Source organism: Pelmatolapia mariae, linkage group LG7 (assembly GCF_036321145.2).
Source record: "Pelmatolapia mariae isolate MD_Pm_ZW linkage group LG7, Pm_UMD_F_2, whole genome shotgun sequence".
Lineage (NCBI taxonomy): Eukaryota > Metazoa > Chordata > Actinopteri > Cichliformes > Cichlidae > Pelmatolapia > Pelmatolapia mariae.
Window position 1 is genome coordinate 27,515,525 of NC_086233.1, and position 19,983 is coordinate 27,535,507.

At 41.3% G+C, this 19,983-nt stretch overlaps 1 protein-coding gene across 2 annotated transcripts in view; it reads left to right on the forward strand.

Moving 5' to 3' along the window:
- exd3 (exonuclease 3'-5' domain containing 3) overlaps positions 1–19,983 on the forward strand; it is a 44,383-nt gene that overhangs the window by 15,819 nt on the left and 8,581 nt on the right. The gene's annotated exons all lie outside the window — the stretch shown is intronic.

The following is a 19,983-nucleotide window of genomic DNA, read 5'->3' on the forward strand; positions in this document are numbered from 1 at the left end:
AGGAAATAAAGTGCTGACAGCATGGGAAGATGTTGAGCATTCTTATGTTCCTTATGTTGGAGATGGAAAAGAGACTTGCACTTGTGGTTAAGCCGTGCATAAAATCACACAGAGTTTGGCTCACCTCTCACCTCTCACCCCACCCCAACACACACACACACACACACACACACACACACACACACACACACACACACACACACACACACACAGAGGAGTCAACAGGGAGATGCCTTACCTCACTGTATTTTGTGGTTTTGTTCATGAGAGATTTTATGATGTAAGATATTAACAAGCTGATTGGTGTAGGGTGTATGTGGGTGTTGTAGTAGTAGCAGGGAGGCTAAACAAATGTATTCAGCAGTAAATCTAAGGTCATCTTTAGTAAAAGGAGGAGGAGGGTGAAGTCGATCCACGTTACCTTTATGTTCAAAGTAGCCATTTTAGAGCATCCAGAGTATCTAATTATTATCCCTCCTGAGCCAGACTCCCTCTTTGTGGAGGTATTCTCAGCATGTCCAAATGGGGGAAGACCCTGGGGCAGACCCAGAAGACTCCGAATGGGATTGCATATCCCATCTGGTCTGGGAATTCCTCAGCAGGGGCTGGAAGATGTTGTGAGGAAGTGGGATGTCTGCGTTTCATTGTTTAGCTTGCTGCCACCACAGCCTTGACCAGTGCCACTGTTGGGTGATGGGGGAAGATGTATAAAAGATGCAAAAACTAATGGATATGGAAAAGGAGAGTCAAACATGCAGTGGTTCACTAAGAAAATTTACCATAATGCAGTGGATGAGAAGTAGCTTTAAGATGAAGACTTGATTTAAAAACATGGAAAATAGAAAGTAAAGGAATTTAACTGAAGAAGGAATAAAGCTGAATAATTATCTGCTTCCTAACAAGCCTGTGTGTATCCATAAGTAATACTAAAGTAGCAGCTCATGTTTATTATTCAGATCCGTATTTTATCATGCTTGTGGAAAATATGTTAAAACAGTTACACTGCATCAATAACAGTCTGATTTATAGTACCTGACCTACAGATATCTCTGTGGGTGGCTGTTTTAGAGGGGCTATGTGCCATTCCGGCTGTGTGTGTTTGTGACTGGGAGTGGAATCAGTAGAGTTTAAAACTTGGGTGTTCTGGTGTTCTTCTAGGAGGGGGTGAGGGGGTGGCAAATTTGTCAAGACACCACCAGCTGCATTCCTTTTTTTTTTTTTTGACCACCTTGATGCTACCTCCTGTTCTGATGATATGATGAGGATCACAATTGACCATTGGCTAAATAGTCATCCATCTACATCCTTTACTTTAGTACACACTTCCTACACAACTTCAAATAAGTCACTCCAATACATGCCATATAAATGCTGAATAGCATATTTAAATTATTACATTTTCCTACATAACTAGTTACATCTCTGGCACAGAGCTTTTTTATTAGTTCATTCAGTGAAAAGCTCTTTCGACCACTTCCGTCTCTCCCACTGCCACTTTTAGAATGTGTTTTAAAAGAATAAACTTAAAACAGACTGACCAATGTTATCTTAATAAAATGTTTTCAGAATTATTATTATTATCAAAAGTAATATTGCTCAAGTATAATACAGTCGAACCCCCCCCCCCATTCACGGTTCAGTATTCACAGATTTTTCCATAGATCAAAATTATTTGCAGGAGCCCGCATCTCTGCCAGTTCACTGCGTAGACATCTGCTGTTCAAGTGTTTCACTGCGTACTTGTGTACTTTGTGTGTCTTTGTCTCTCGTTTTTAATCTAATTTGACTTTGAAATGATTTTAAAGTGTTTTTGGATGACAGTTTCAGGTGTATTTGATGTTTGAACTATTAAAATAGGCAGTTATAAAGGGGGTCTCAAGTATTTGCGGTTATGGTCACTAACCGCTGCAAATACCGGGGGTCGACTATATTTCCTTTTCCTTATTTGATTAAATGATATTGAAGATTAATGATACATTTCAGTCAGTTGTTTGTATTAAAGTTTTGTTGACCTCTGTTTAAATTGTAAAATGTTGTAGGGGTGTGTGTGTGTGTGGCAGAGAGCAACAGAGAGTTTCACCCTGGGGCTCCACAACAGCCCACCCAGGCAAAGTTAACCTCTTTGTTATCTGATTGTAAAGCTATCAAATTAGCAATGGATGGCTTAGTTTCTCTCCCTTTTTGTCTATGTGTTCCTCCCTCAATTACATACACTACTGCTAAATGTCATAAGGAAAGAGTAGTAAATCACACACACACACACACACACACACACACACACACACACACACACACACACACACACACACACAACAGGTTAAGCACAGCCTCGTGTAGGCATGCATATGTAAAGTGTAGGGGAAGGGGAAGGGTTAATGCTTGTTTATGTGTATCAATAGGCCTCACAGATTTTAGAGGCAAAGGAATTTGACCCCAAGAGAGAATGCAACATAGAGAAGGGCATCTTGTTTTTACTTTTCTGCATAGTTGCGCAATTGAAAAAATACTACCTCATGTTTTTAAAAATGTATTTAAAATGTCATGTATGGTGTTTGAGGGATTCATATGGAAGTGGTTTATCTTCCGTGTGACTGAAAAACCTGGCTTCAGAAACTGAGAGTTATGTTCCTTATTCAGGCAGTATTAATACATATTCTTTGTGTAAACAAGGCAATTCATTTGCCTTGTATTTATATAAAGACCCATCTGCTGTTGGGAGATTTGAATCCGCCTCTGCTCTGTGGGATATGGCATCAGTCCCTGAAACCTCATACAAAATAAATAAGTAAAATAAAATGAACACTTTATAGAGACCTTTTTTTGTTAATATGGAATTTCCTTTTACTTTCATGTGCATTCTGTATCACATTTCTAAACAAATCTGCCTGAAATTTAAGTTTGATTTATTTAGCTTACTGTGCTTAATATGAGGTGAATATGTTTCTCCAAAGGCAAGCAAGCACATTTAAACCATTAACACTGAAATGATTTTAATTGCACTGTGAGAGCTCCAAAAAAGATAAAATTATTTTCTGCTTTAGTACAGAATGTTAATGTTGTCAAAACCCAACCATTCATTTTATTCCACTTATCCCATTCAGAATCATTTGGGGGGGGGGGGGGGGCTGGAGCCCGTCCCAGCTGTCAAAGGATGAGAGATGTGGTACACCCTGGACAAGTTGCCTGTCTGATGCAGGGCTATGTTATAAATATACTGATTTAAATATACATTACAGTAATATATTAAATATCTATGAAAATCAAATCAAAATATGGCAATAATTAAAATAACATTTGCAGTAAAGCAAGTTATACAGGTCGGTTTCAGTGTTCTGTTTCTTAAAAAATATTTACTGTTATAAAATTGTTAACAGATATCACAGAAATGAACTGTCCATAGTCCCTAATTAGTATCTCCAGCAAGGATATTCCTTTGATGGTAAAGCTAGTGGTTGCTCCATTGCAGTTTCCCTATTTAGCTCTATCCAACTCCCACCACTAATTCCTGCTCTATCTATACTTTCTATTCAAACACACACACACACACACACACACACACACACACACATACACATACACTTCCGCTAGGCCTCCTGGTTCCATGAGATGGCCCACACTGGCCTATTACAGATATGTTCAGATAGCAGAGGCTAGCTCAGAGGTAGATGTGAAACCAGCTACACACACACTCACATATATATTGGGTAATGCAGATTTGAAACCCCAAACCAACAAACGCATATTATGACTGCTGCATGCACACAGTCACCTCAGCACCTTCAAGCACAAACAGCAAGTGAGAGCACATAGACTTGGTCACAGATGCGCTCACACTCAGACTCAGGCGTAGACACTGTTGCAGCTGAAACGCTGGTTCCCACGCACCAGACGACTGGGGAAGTGAAAACAAGAGCAACAGGAACCGCTGCACTGTGAGAGGGAGGGGTGGGAGAAATAAGAGGGGGGTTACGGACAGGAAAAGGAGAGGGAGGGAAGGCGATAGAGAAGTGAGAACAGAGGTGATGGTGGTGAGGTAAAAAGATGAGAGACAAAAAAGGGAACTGCAGTGAAAGCAGTTGAGAAATAGCGAATAATATGGTTGTGGAGAGAGGGAGAGGGAGGCTAAAATTACACACTGAAGCTGAAATGTATTTGAGGAAATGTGAGAAAAAGCAAAGTTGTTTGAGCGAGATAAGTGTGTGTTGAATGAGGAATAGCAAGAGGAAGAGAGAGTGAAGGAAAAGGAGGGGTACAGGAGGGAGGACTACACGGCAATAGAAAGACTTGTTGTCTCTGCTTTGATCTACAAAGAGAGCTGCAGGCTGAGAAGCAGGAGGAATGTGAGAGGTTGAGACACGTTTAATGCTAACCTTCACTTGCTGTGTGTGTGTCTGTGTGTGTGTGCACGCGCACGCACATGTGAGTACAAGTGAAACTGGGTTAATCTCTGCCAGGATGTAAACATGATAGGTGTTAAAATCCAGTAGCAAACAAGATAGTTTTTATTGAAATAGATTCCCTTTTTCAAACTTGCATGCAGCTGAAATTGTTAGATGCCCATGGATATGAGCAGTATCATACTATGAAACCTGAGTGCCTTCTCATATTTTTTTGCAAACCTGCACTGGTTTCTCATGCTTGGCTCTCCTCGTCTGCATCTCTATGCATGTGCCTTCCTCTCTGGTGACAAAACAGGGGTCGTATTTGTGTGTCCTGCTGTTTCCCACTCTCCCTCCCCTTGAGGGACTAGAGATGAGAGGGTGCGACAATGAGAAGGGGCAGGAGGAGACTGTTGGGAGGGGGGCATTCCATAGGCACGCCAAGACATTCCGAGGGAAACCATCCCAAATATTTCCCACTGTGTGTGGCGAGGGCTTCACATCTCCTGTTACACACAGTTTGAGAAAGTGCTAGAGGTAAACACACAGGGAAAAAGTGTTGTTCACACACAGCACAGACTGCTTTTTGTGACACATACATATAAACAGTAGGTTTTGAGTATATATATATATATATATATATATATAATTATAAGAATGATATACCAGATCTCTGTCTGAGCTGCTGTAGGGTAGCCAAATAAGGAAAGGCTATTGTGATTGTTGTGTCGCTTCTAGGCTCCGGTTTATAAGTGAGTGGGCAATGGAGACGTGACCACAGATATTATATAGCTGTCACTGAGATAATGTTGTTGTTGTGAATATGACCTAGTTAGGGAAATGAGAAGCTGACACAATGAGTCATTATTCATGCGCTGTACAGACGTATTTTTGTGGGTTTCATCGGAAAGGACTGGAATTTATAAAGAAGTAATTGAAAGAAGTAGATCCTAAAGTAGATCCTAAGCATTGTTATTGCAGGTAACAAAAACAAAACTAAAACTAGCTATATAAAACCATACGATCTGATAGAAATAAAAATATTAACAGAAATTATATTGGGAATTTACAAAAGCATATCTACAGTAAATTTAAAATGTAGAAGAAATGTGTTTAGTTATAGTCTTTAACAGTTTGGTCCAATTTTTCAAGACAGCTTATCCAGGCTTTGGTAAATGTGTTAGACGTGAGACGAAGCCGTCTCCATTACTGAGAGTTAATTGCCTCCAGAAAGTGCTGGGTGTGCATTGTAACATCTATTCTGAACTTCTTAAATCTTGCTCCTGACAAACACTCTCCATGTGATAGAAATGAATTCAAACTAACACTGAAACTAAACTTTTTTCAAACAGGGAAAACTAAACTGAAATCAGCAAACCCATTGCAGAAACTTACTAAAAAGAAAATAAAAAGTAAATAAAAGAAATTCTAAAACGGAAGTAGAAATAGAAAATGAAAGACTATAATAACTATAACACGTACAGAAAATAGCAGACGCACCAGCAGTGGATTTAAAGAAGCGTTCTTAAGATAGTGGCAGCATTAAAAGTGAACTGGAGGTGCATGAAGAGATGATCTTAAAGAGGATCATCTTCTTATGATGATCCCAGAGAGTCAAATCAGGCAAGGGTTTTGATTCACATACTTGGAGTGTTTGTTTTGGAACGCGTCACATTTCCAGTAGTGCGAACACGGCTGTTTTTGTAGGGAGCAACTTGTGACTGTGTCCAAACCTGATTCTTCCGACATTATCCAGATACCATTTGCGACAATAGCATTAACACAATTAGCAACAAGACTACAAGAAAACTAGTATTGAAAATAATGCTAACAGTTATTAAATTAATAATAGCATTTTCCTGGACAGCATAAGGATACTTGGACACCACTCAATAGTTAGGAAACAAAATAAGTTGATGTCTCTGTTATGTAAATGTTTATTATTTTCCTGAAGAGGTAAATCCTTCAGTTCTTCTCTGAGAAGTGTATGTGTATGTATTTGTATCTGAACTGTGAGAGATGACTGTACCACGCACTCGTTAAACTCGGCGAACTCTTGTAAGGCAGGCCATTTTTTGGAAGTGGTGTGAAAATCCCACAGAAAAATCTGCAGCTGTCTGAGCAGACACAATAGCGGATACACATACGAACTAATAGATAAGAAAGAAGATGATCCATCACTCACCAAGCATTTAAGAAATCAGGCCTGCTCTGTTTTCCCACAGTCAAGTTGGCCCCAGGATAACATAGCAAGGCAGTGACACCTGCGTGTGCGGGTGGATGCATGATATGTATCTGTCTCTGTGTGTCTGTCTGTCTCCATGCTTGTGTGAGAATATATAGTTGCTCAAACCCCACTTAGGTTTTCAGCACTTAGAGGCGCGGATAAATGTGCATATATGTTGTTTTCTTAGAGATGGGTTTTAATTATAGATGGAGGAGTCATTCTGGAGATAATAATCTGTTAAGAAACCAGCTTTTTGCTATTTCCAGCTCAGGCTGCGGTACTTATTTTCTACGCAAGTGCAAATGATAGCATTGTGGAGTGTAGTTAATGGAAGAAGGTATTTACAGTTTTTGATCTCTTTTATTTATTCGTATGCACGCCCCTCATCAGCATGTGGGTAGAAATGGGTTTGATATCAGAAGCCAGGTATTGGACTGCCCACACTGTGGTTAGTGAATGCCATAGTGTTATGGCCATGTTGGTGACATAACTTTGTTTTGTAAGTGCATGAAATGAATATACAATTGTTTACCCTAGTTACAGGAAAGCATACTTTGCAGTTTTGTAATTATCTGACTTGGAAACAAAGGGCAATGTGAACACCTACATTGTGTGGCTTATAAATTGCAATAGAAATTAAATAAGCTGTTTTGAAGAACAGTAAGGATTCTAAAGGGTTATGGTGACCATGTACTGGAAAGAAGACTTGGGTAGATGGTGATTGTCAAGGAGGAAAGGAGGACTTTCCCGTTGGTCAGCAAACTTTTCACCTTTCATTGCAGAAACATTTTAAATAAAACAGAGGCTGGCCATTGGCAGGTACTCATATCATGATATGCATGCAGCAATGAACGTAATATGCCTTTTTAGAGCTGCATGAAGACGTGTGTGTATAACACCGTGACACGTGATCTGTTTTCTTACTCTGTTGCTTTTTCACCTTTTTTAAACTGATGCTCTTTTAAATAACACTCTCCTTTACCCCTAAGGTTCTTAATTTCTCTCCCCCACTCTATATCGGTTTCTTCTTATGGCCTCTGTTAGGTGCTGCTCTCCCTCACCGACAGTTCTCACCCTGCTTCCCTGCTCTGCTCCACTCCCAGTCTCATTCTCCGTTTCAGATTAGCCAAGGCGAGGAATCCGGTGCAGCCGGCAGCTGGAATGTCCTGTTTGTCCTGCTCTGCTTGTGTGTGTGTGAGAAGTTGGTGAGGTTGGTGCTGCTTTTTGATTTTGATGTGTTCCATTGTCTGAGAGCCAAGCTGCTTCCTGCCCATGCTTTCCCCAAAAGCCTGGGAGAAGCGGAGAGGATAAAAAAGTAAAGGGGTGAGAAATTGTGAGAAAACACACCAGAGACAGGCTGAGACGAAGAGAGGGAAGGAAGAAGAGGTAATAAGAAGGAGAAAATAGCAAGGGGGAAATGGCTAGGAAGGGAAAGATGAGGCAGGAAGTGATGGAGGGATGGAAAAGGGAGGAGAGAGTTAGTGAGGGAGGAAGAGAGGTGAAAAGGAAGGAGGGAGAGCTTCAATAGGGCTTTTCCTCCAAACACCAATACAATGAAGTAGTGCGTAATTTCCCATGTCCCCCCGCCTCACCCCCCAAAACATACACACATACACATACAAATACACACAACGTTTCTCAAAGGTGATGAAGCTTTTGTCTCCGTCTTCAAGTGTTATACTTTTCTCTGTCATGCTTCGTGGGTCTTTGTTTCGCAGGCTTCATCTGTCCTTCTGTGGTCTGTGTGTGGTCTGAGACTACGGGATGCACAAGCAATGCAGATATATAGGAATGAGGAATTACGAGGATAAAATGAGCAAAACAAAGTGATAAAGATAAGGGAGGAGATGCAGAGGAAGAGGATGTCTGAGCAGTGAGAGAGGAAAAACAATTGCACAGCAAGAAAATACCAGAGGAGAGAAAATGGCTCAAAATGCCATTTGGGTGTATGTTTTGTATGTGGTACATTTCCCTGTGAAAATGTGGACGTGCATAAATCACTTAACATGTACTTTTGTGTGTATGTGTGCGAGCGTTTGTGTGTGTGAGGGGCTTTGACGTGGCAGAGCAGTGCATTCCTGCTGGGTGGTGATGTCATGAGAACTAGCTCTCCACTTGCAGACAGACAGCCCTGTTTATGTTCCCCACCAGAGGAGAAACCACACTGCGTGTGTGTGTGTGTGTGTGTGTGTGCGTGTGTGTGTGTGTGTCTGTCTGACTGCGTTATTGGCTCATGGGGGAGGTGGGGAAGCCAAGAGGCACTCGAGAGGGTCTACTTTCCCCTGCCGCTCAGGGAGAGGGAACCACTTACTGATGCCTTCCTCTGAAACATACACAGAGAAAGAGGAAGTTTCTCATGTTTTGCAGAGCACAGTAGCTGCACAGCCAGACTGTGCTGCTGTGAGTGATTGCCCTCTGCTTCTAAATAGTCTCCTAAGGGACAGAGAATTCTTTGCACTATAATAACAAACCTTAGGTCAGCTAATGACCACAATACCACACAGGGAATGGACCTTTCATCATTAAAATCACATTTTAATACACTGTTATATAACACAAAATGTGTTTTCTTAAGGGTTAAAAGTCAGGCTGCAAGTATAATTGGGGCTTGAGAGAAACCAGTTGCAAAAGTAGGTCAAAGATTTATTGATAATACCTTTTAAAAGAAAAAAAAAAGTTGTTTCTCCATAAATGACACGTGCCCATGCATTTGTCTTCCTTGGGTCTCCTTAACTATTACCCACATACTTTTCTTTGATCAATAAAAGTTAAGTCCCACCGGTAACTGTAGAAAAATGTTATGAGAACTTGCGCTAACAATTGCACTTTCCTTTCCCAGATACTGCTGGTGTGATTGTCTCTCTGTCTGTGGTCATGGTTTAATGGTTTCCCTTGCGATAGTGAAATGTGATCTTTGGTCTTCGCAGCTTAGTGAATCATAAATCATTCTCCCACACTCTACATGCACCATAACATAGCAAGCCATCCAAGCTTATTCTGCCTGCGCTGCACCCAACCACGGTGATAAAGAACTCTTGTCAGCCACGCTAATGCCTGCCAGTGAGAAATAGCTGAGAGGGTTAAGGTTGTTATTATCATATCTCTGTGGCACATAAGCCCACTTCGGGAGCTTTAGGTGACTCCTACATGTGCAGTCATGCTTTTAAGGCAACCTTGCTTCCTCACATGCAATTTGACATATGACCTACTTCTGCTCATCATTTTAAAACTACAGCTTCTTTTGCACTGCGATCTGATTGCTGTGAATTAAGATGGAGGCTTGATGCTTAAGCCAATAATATAAGGATTACTTAGGACAAATAACTTAATCGTAAACATGGAGGCTGTGCTTTTTTCTTTTATAGATTTAAGACTACTTAACCCCATGCACTTGTCAGTGTTACCCAGTTTTCAAGTTGGAAGGCTTGTAGACAATATTGAGAACATTTTACTATATCATATCACCATCTGTGTTCTCTGCAAATGCATTTTTTCCACATATATAGGTCACCAATTCTGGTTGATAGAAAACAATATCTGAAATAAAGAGATACCTTGACCGTGGCGCCTTTGTGCTCACAGTTACAACAACCCCTATGACATGCAGGAATTCTTGGAAGCAATTTATGTGTATCCTTCCCTGTTATATTTTCCTAATGTTAGGTTACTAACTGCATAATTTTAGTTGCTGTTCAGCTCATGATTGCTGTCTCTCTGCATGATGAATGTGTGTGGTCTGTTGTCTGTGCTTAGTGTCACATAAGGGTGGGGGTACTGAAATTCTCTAGTTGCATGTGTCTTCCTGTCTCCTGTTTATAGAGTTTTGTGACAGTTAAGACAAAAAAAACCCCATAAAAATCTTTACCAGAATTCTACAAATTAACCAAAAATTACAATTTCTGATTGTGTGCACTCTGATGCAAGAGCTTCAGAACTTCTTTCACAAGAGCTGCTTTTAATTTTATCAGTCATGAATTCTTTTGCACTTTCAGTGTGGTTGACTTAGCTGATAGCACAGAAAACCAGCAGGAATGGGAACCACTGGCCTATATATCTTCACAACAATAACCTCATCTATCCTGTACATATGTGGACATTGTGTGTTAGTCCAAGCTTGTGCGTGTGCATGAATGCTGTTTCCGAGAATGAGTTGTGTCAACACTTGAATTTAAACCTCATGGAGACAGAGATAATGGATGGTAACCCCCCACCGTCTGTGGCTTGTGAACTAAACCACGGTATTCTGTGTGTGTGTGTGTGTGTGTGTGTGTGTGTGTGTGTGTGTGTGTGTGTGTGTGTGTGTGTGTGTGTGTGTGTGTGTGTGTGTGTGTGTGTGTGTGTGTGTGTGTGTTTCAAAGTTGGCGCTCCGGTGATGTATTGCTGTTTTGTTTCTACTTGATTCTCATGGGCAGAACTGTGAATACAATCACAGTGGAGGCCTGTATATACTGTGAACGTTGTTTAAATGTCTGAGCTGTGTTCCTGTTCACTCCTTGTGTGTTCGTGTGCTATTGTGTTATGTCTTTGGAATGCGAGGCCGACTCGGCCTCAAAACCTTAAACTATGCCTTGCAGTGGTTCTTCCCAAAGCATGCAGTTTGCGTGATGCGATGCTGTCAGGAAGTTAGAAGTCTGTTTGCTTTGGGACATACACACATTCTCTTTGTTTTGTTCTATCTCCTCCGTTACACACACAGTCATATTAAAAGTGAAAGTGCTAGTTGGATGGGAATGGTCAGAGGCACACACCCCCTCACTCCTGGGAGCAAAGAGGTAGAAGGCTGGAGAGAGGTCAGGCTACTTGGCCTGGGAAAGGCAAAGGGGGAGGCACTCTGGATAGATTAGATAGATCAGTAGAAATCGGAAAAGAGCAGAGAGATTGAAAGGAGAAGAAAAGGGATATGTGTGGTGAGTGGAATAAGGAAAGAAGGAAAAGGAGAAATCAGGCAGAGATAGACAGAAATTTAGGGAGATGAGTGTAGAAGTCAAGACTTGAATGTCAGGGCTGCTGAGAAAGATGCAGGATATAAATGGAGTGGAAAATTAGGCCCACATTAGGTAAAAAAAAAAAAAAAAATGATGATGATGATGCGCCACTTGCGTCTTTTCCCCATTTCCTTCTCTTGGAGGCCAAGGAAAACCAGCATCTAATGTTTCTCATCGGAACTGCATCCCAGCATTTTAGTTAAAGCCATAAAGACAGAGGAGTGTGTGTGTGCATGCATTTGTACTTAATGGAGACCACAAGCAATGCATGTGGACCAAATACAACTAAATAGCAAACACAAAATATGAGCTGTGGTAGTTTTGTGCTTGCTTATAAGTGTGCTATGCTGTGGTTACCTGCCCCTGCCACACACAAAATTAAAATTAAATTAATTAAATCTGTAAACAATAATGGTAGCCTTACTTATTCTGGCTATTCACATTAACTGAGACTGTAATTAGACTTGTGTGCCTTTGTTTGTGTACTTTCATTTTAGTTCACAAACTTGTTTCAGTATTTGAATGCCAACCATTCCAACAATCTCATTCATTCATTAGACCGATTGCACGTGTTCTTTTAGAGGTGCATGGTTGTGGGTGTGACTGGGTGTGTGATGGTGTAATAATACTGTGCTGTTTGGGTGTGGGTGTTTGTGGTTAGGGCGTTGCCTTTTTGTGTGCAACACAGCTATCTAGTAGTTGTAGGACCGTTAAAATTATGAGGAGAACAAGCATCTCAGCATGTCCCACCATCTCAAACCGAAGCCGCATATCTGTGAATAAATGTAACAGCTCAAGCCACCCAGTGTCCCCATTGTTGCTGGTGAAAACCAGAGGTGAGTGGAGTGCCTGAGTACCTGTCTGTCTGAATGATTCCATGGACCTCCTATGCCACACACACATACGAGACGTGCACACAGAAATGCACACTCACGGGCCTCCTTGGACGCAGGGAGCCCTTTCTTTCTTTCTTTCCCTCCATTTTCCTGCTGTCTATTTTGGTCAACTGGTGGCCCGTTCCCACAGTGCTGCTGTTCCCATGGTTATCGCCGTGGAGATAGCGAATGGGGGTTGGAGGGGGTGGTGGGGTGGTGAGCTTGATGGAGAGCGGGAGAGACAGCGTTGCTCTGTTCGAAGAGATAGGGGACTATGTGACTGTAGAGGAGGCGGGGGTGAAACGGGGTGGGGTGGGAGGGGGGATGAATGGTATGGGTTTGAGTGTGTGAGTGTGTGTGATGCGACGCTCCCATCAAGATCACAGGTGGCAAGTGTCAATCAGTGCTTTAAATTTTTTTTTAATAAATACATACAAATAAAATGGTCTAACTTTAGCATATGTAAAGTTGTCGTATTTATAAGTTGTACGTAATTTAAGGTATCTGTCGTATTAGATGCATATGATAATGACTATAACCCATATGAGAGATCTTTCTTTAGGTAGATGCTATTTCCTGAGATCGAGAGCTTGAGTTGAGGTGCAAAAATTGAGGTGGCAAAAGAAGGGGTGGGAACTGGGAGCTGGTAAGGGGGTGTGGGGGGTGAGGGCCAGCGAAAGGAGAGAGCAAGCGATCATTGGGGGGTGGTGAGGGGTGCGGGAGCTCAGAGAGAGGGACGGATTCAGTTCCCACACTTCTAATTACTGTGTCACTGGAGACTGAAAGGGGACTGCCCCTGGCCCTAGGGAATTTGCCGGGGCCGGTCGCAGAGAGGGTGTAGCAGTGGAGGGAGGGATGGGGACAGAGGGCCAGAGGGGAGGAAGGGAAGGAAGGGTGGAAATAAAGAGGGTGTATGACACAGGAACTCTCTCCATAGTCCTTTCTTTTGGTTTTACCTCATCACATTCACACTAGAGGTGAACCCCTTCACCGTGAGTCCCCTCCCTCTCACCTACCCAGATACCCCAACCTCTCACCTCCGACCCACTTATGCTTAACCCTTCCTTGCCCTCCTCCACCTCAGTCCTCTCTTTCTCTTCAGCCTTTGTTTGCAACCATGTTCTGCTTCCTTTCTACCCAAACCCTCCTTTTTCAACCTCCCCCTCTACCTCCCTGCCTTTCTAATGCCCTGGGCCTCTCCTATGTCTCCTGTTGATATGAACAAGGCTCCAAGAGACACTTTGAAGTGAGTTTGAATTCACACATACACATATTCTCCTGTCTTATCCTCATTATTGCCACTTAACCCTGAGCCCCTTTCCTCTTTCATTTCCCTTTATCTCAGCCTCCCATATCCTGTCCACTGTGAGTTATGTCTGTCCTGATAACATTTATGATGACTCAGATAGACGCGTAACCAAGTTGTCCTTTCTCACATGTTGCCCAAAACAGGATATAGCCCGCTTCAGACTACTGGAAATAGTCTGTGTAGTTTAGCTGAGCTTGCTGTCTGGATCGAGTATGCAGGACCCCTACCTCAGCTATCAACTAGTCAGAGACGCACTAATGACATGACATATTTGTCAGCATCTCAGTCATAGTATCTCATTACGAACCAGTTGGCCCTTTTGAATCCCAGTAAAGTCCTTCCTAAGGACAGTTTTCTTTTCTTTCATTTCTTTCCCGAGTCACCAGATTTTGCGTTTCCATTGTCTTTCTTTCCTTTTTCATTTCTCTCAAACCATTTCCTGGGTTCCTGATGTGTTCATCAGAATTAATTGTAGTTGGTTGTAGAACATGAGCAGTTACATTTTTTGGACTAAAGACTTAAGTTTAAATTGAATCATCAAATTTTTTTCAAGTTAAAATAAGAGCAAAAGCACTTAGTTGGTAGTGCAGTTATGTTTTGATCCCAAAATATCAACAGCACAGGCTAATTATTTATTCATTTTTTGAAACATAGATGTAATTTGTGTTGAAAGTATAAGATGAATGCACATATAAAGCAGTGCCACAACCATATAAGCTTTGTTAATAAATGATAAAGTTGTTTTTACAAGTGAACAGCAAACCTGAACATTTCTACACTGTCAACATAGCTGCATGTGACGACACATTTGTACAACACAGCTGGATCTTACATACACAGTTAATTGCCAGGTAAAGTCATATAATGGCAATTTTATGCCAGCTGCGCAGTACCTCGAGGATGGCACTTAGTCATCTGCTGTCGCTATCCGCCATTTCTGCAGGTTGTGTACCACTTGTTTTTTGTAACCTATCCTATTGAGCCACTTTTGCCAAAGCTGGGGATCACAAGTATACATTCATGTCAGTTTTTACCACTATTTTAAAATTATATCAGTGCAGAAGATTCATAGATTATGCAGAGGGAGATATAACAGCATTTGAAAAGATAAGACTTTTTTGGGGGGGGAAAACAACAACTCTGCAGCTTTTTGCTTCTGGTTTTGACCCCCTATATCAGCAATGATGTGGAGGTGTTATCAGAAAGGCCACACTTATCATTCAGGAGAATGATGCAGCTACTACATGTACCGTAATGGCAAGCATAAATGGATGACTGTGGTTGTGTGATGATGATGATACAGCGACGCACAAAGTGACTAATTTCCGGTATACTCACATCTTAACCTGTTGTTTGCATGCTCTAAGCAGGCAGCACATTCTCCTAAACCAGTGGTTTTTAGCGATGAGAAAGCATGTGAAGCTGCCTATGAACTGTTTGACACATGTGAGAAAGGGCAACTTCAGACATTGTCCCAACCTGATTCTCCTGCCATTGTTTGGAGTTCATGCATGAAAACAGCTTAAGTCACAGATTCCCAAAGTGGATGCTGCAGCATCCTAGGGTGCCTCATTCACAGACTTTGTTCATTCGGGGAATTGAGCTGTTTCAGTTGTAGCCATTTTGAGTCTGGGTAAATTAAAAATAAAAAAAGTGAATTCACAAACAGTTCTGGGTATAATCATGGGTGTGAATGTCATGGCAATTCGGGGGTTGATTGATGATGATTTCTTTGAGGTGTTCTTTTTTTCGGGGTGGAATGATTGTAGAACAAAGATCTTTAAGCACTTTAAAAAAAGAACTGCAAAAAGTGCACGTTTTAATTTCTTTTGGATTTTCTCCAATCCACACAGCATCAAAAGGCTCACAGGCATACAGGCTCAAATACATACACCCCCATTAATATTTGGTTAAATATTCCATAGCAAGTTGCACCTTGACCATCAAACATCTGGTAGATTACTGGGTGGACATGTGACCAGTCTTCCTGGCAAAATTGGTAGAGTTAATTTAATCAGTTGGTTTTCTGGCATGGATCAAGGATTTAAGCATAGTCCACAAATTGTCCATGGAGTTGAGGTCAGGACGTTGGAAAGGTCCTTCAAAAGCCTAATTTGCCTAATTTCTAAACAGCGGCAGATTCCTGGATCAAACAATTCAAACAACTGTATGCAAGTACAAGTCGTTTGGATATGTCACCACTTTGGCTACTTCTGGAAGAAGACCCAAACTGTCAGCTCAACTGTCAGTCAAATGTCTTCTCGAGAAGTTTTACAGTAAGATTTGGCCACACTGACAAGAAATATGTTCGGGGGAGTTAAGGAGAGAGTTTCAAACCTAAGAACGATATCAACTGTTAAGTGTGATGGTAGTAGCATCATGCTGTGGCCCTGTTTTGCTACCATTGGTACCGGTACATTGCACAAAGTGGATGGAATAATGAAGAAGGATTACCTCCAGATTCTTCGAATTCCCCTTAGATCAAGAGCTAGAAACTTGAGCACCACTGGGTGTTCCAACAGGAGAAACGCATTTCAACATGTGTATTTTTGGAGTGGATAGAGCAGCCTAACATTTTGCTTCTAGAATGGTTTTCCCAAAGACCTGAGCTAAATCCTACTGAAAATCTGTGGGTTATGGTTAAAAGCCAGGTCTGTGCCATGAAACCAACCAATTTAAATGAACTACGAAATGATCTACAAATTCAGCCAAGAAAAGTCGTCAGATATCCAAAATTATGCCAGAAGCTTGTTGGTAGCTACCAAAAACATCTGGTCAAGGTAAAACGTTCTAAGGGACATATAACCAAATATTATGGTGACTGCAATAGGGGTGTATATATAGTTTTGAACCCTATGTGGATTAGGATTTTTAACTCATTAAAGACATATGCTGTAAGAATAATTTACTTCATACAGCTTCTTGTAGACCTTCATGGCAACCCAGATATGATGTCACGGTTTGCCAGGGCAAGCCGTGGGGATGTTGGAGAAAGGAGGACCCAAATGCTGGACTCTTTATGATAAACTGTGCATTTATTTACAGTGGTGTAAATAATCCACAGAATAATAAATCCCCGTGTGTTCCCTTGACTCCCGTGTCGTGTCTTCCACCCACAAGTCCGTGCTCCGTGCTCTTCTGCTCCTGTGTGTCCCCGCACCCCGTGCTTGCTGCTCTTGTCTTCCACGCTCTTTCCTGGAGAAAATAACAAAGAAGCAACCGTCAGGACACTCAACCACTGCGGGGCATGCACTCGTTTAACTTGGCTCACAAAGAACACTGACGTGGAGTCTCACACCACGATCCCGCGCCGAGGAGTGCTCAGCCACACTCAGCCACACTCCCCGACGAGGCTTCATTAGCTGCAGGTGTGGCTAGCACACACCCACTTGCCTATACATACAAGCATGGAGAACACAAGGACAGCAGCACAGTGCAGCAAACATACATAATATAAAACTAATCTACAACTACTCATGGGCCCTGGGTCGCTCAGACCCAGGTCCCTGACATATGAAAAATTGACTGTACTGCTTGTCCTCTACTTGGAAAAATAATTCACCACATTATGCAACAAGTGGTCACACAGAACAATAACTTAAACTGATTTTGTCTAAAAGGACTGACATCATAGTGGGTTGGTGCTACCTAGAGTCTGCACTCGGCTTTGCAGATCGCTATCTATATGTTGTACTTGTTTACTGTTATCTTAGTGCACTATCAAGAATACTTGGAACAGCTGTTCTGCAAGCAAGAAGTCGTAACCTACAAATAACTTCTTTGTAATTGTGTAAAACAAATGTAAAAACTGGTCTTTGTTTTGTTTTGTTTGTTTTGTTTTTTTGTTTTTCATGCTTCTCCCCTTCGCCATGATTTCCGCTGTCACTTCATTTCCTATTGAGGCCTGCTCTTTCACAAATCAGCATTAGATCTGTTGGCATCACCACAGGACTATACACTGTTGTTTTTTGGAGAACAGCTTTTGAGGCTCCCGTCCTCCACTCTGTAAAGTCTAATACCTTTGCAAACAAACACACAGTACCTTTAATTCTCTTAAGACTGTTAAGGGTAGCCTTTACAGTGGTGCTAATAAAGTAAGTTTTATCTTGCTAATTTGAAGGTTGTATATCAGATTGCAAGGGAAATCAGTTTACTAACTACTCTGTCTCAGGCAGTATGCAAGTCTCCACCACCAATGATCTGTGTAATATTTCACAGTCCTTTAAGATGATGTGAGATGACACTTAAAGTTAGATAACTCTGTAGAGCTTTTCTTAAATCCTGTTGTGACAGGACATAATGCACCACTATTGGTTTTTTGATAAGGAACTCTCATGTCTGATTATGCAACCGTTTGAATTCCAAATTTGACTATCGCCTTGACTGTCCAAAAGCACGTGGGAGAATCTTTTCTTCTTCATTTCCTCAAATCAGTTCAGAAGACAACAGACCAGACCAGACCAGCAACAGCAACAGCCACCACTGCTGACAGTATTTACAGTCCTGGATGAATCACTCTGCATTATAATAACATTCCCTGCGTTCTTCTACATCAAGAACAGCTTAGAAAAAAGTAAAAGTGAGAGGAGGGGTGAGGAGGAACGCTGGAGGGTGAAGTATGTACCGGCAACACTAGATGTTGTGCAAAGGAATCTGTTGTTGGCTCTCCCATGACGAGACTGTGTATGTGTATGCGCACGCAGATATAGTTCAGGTTGGCTGATTCAGTGGGTGGAATTTCAGTTTGAGTTTGTGGGTGTAGTGACAGTTTGAGAACTGTCAGCGCATGTCGAGGAAAGCTGTGGATGTCGTAACATCAGCGTGAATGGGTGCAGTGAAGGCATGGGAAAAATGAGTGCATTGAGATGGTTTTAGTGTATAAGCACATGTAAACGTCACGCCGCCTAAGCAGATGGCGGGAAAACATTTGGAGCACCACTTTTGTCTCAAAAGAACAAATGTCAGCTAACAGTGGCATGGATGCTCTGCACTGTGGAGAACCAGTTGTCTTTAATTGACCATGTGACAGCACCACAAAACCCACCATTTGTCTCCTCGGCAACAGTGCAAGAACAAAAGAAAGATGGGAGGAAGAGGAAAGTTCTTACCATAACATAAAAAATATCTTATAGCACATCTACGATCTATACAGTTCTGTGCTTTCAGTAACATTAACATAGCCATGCAGAAAAATTGCTTGAAGTGTCATGTATGTGATTGTGCTCCAACTATCCAGTATTCCCTTTACTAATATTCATATTCATATCACAGGATAATTAAAAAACACAGCGCCAGTGAATTTCTACTTTTCCCCCTTTTATTCAAATAATTAACTATCAGAACTGTTTGCAGGATAATTTCCTATTGATTAATTAAGCTTTTAGCTGTAGTTTGGAAACAGATTGCCAACAATGATATAATAATTAACTTAGTAGGCCAATTGTTTTATCTAATGCATCACTTGATGTGTAGCCCATCTAACATTAAAATAACAGGATTTAAAATTAAATTAAAATTAAGTCCCATTAATATATATATATATATATATATATATATATATATATATATATATATATACCAGCCTATCGATAGGAGCTTAAAGGTTTGATCCATTTAAATACATGTGCTTTTTATGTTTTTAAAATAAGCTGATTTTAAAACCCTCCATCAAAGCCAACTACCCAACACTGTCAAGGGACCCTTTTAGCTGGTTGTTTTCCTGAGCTGTTTGGCTTAGACTGGCCCCAGCTATCTGGCATCTGAGAAGAAAAAAGGAGTACTTAGGGAAGAAAAGAAAGAAAGAGGTTAGAGGTGAGAAGCAACCAGAAGTAGAGGGAAATTGAAAAAAACACTGTAAGAGGGTATATGGAGCATCAATGAAGACACTGAAGAGATAGAAGAGAGAAGACATATGTTCAGTGGGAGACATAGAGGTAGAGGTTGAATGCATTTTTTTTTTTTAAGAAGAAGAACAGAACAAGCTGACTGTGCAATGCCAAGAGAAAGCATGTGCTGTTTGTGTGATGACTAGACTGTTATCTGCAAGACTGCATTACCTCTTTTAAAAGGACTAATGAAGATGGACTAAGAGTGTAAAAGAGGGAAGGAAGTAAAAGGTAAATTGTTGAGACCAAGTGGAAGGTGATAAAATGGTCAAATGTAGGAAAACAAAGTTGACATGAGATTGAAACAAGAACTAAAAAGAATG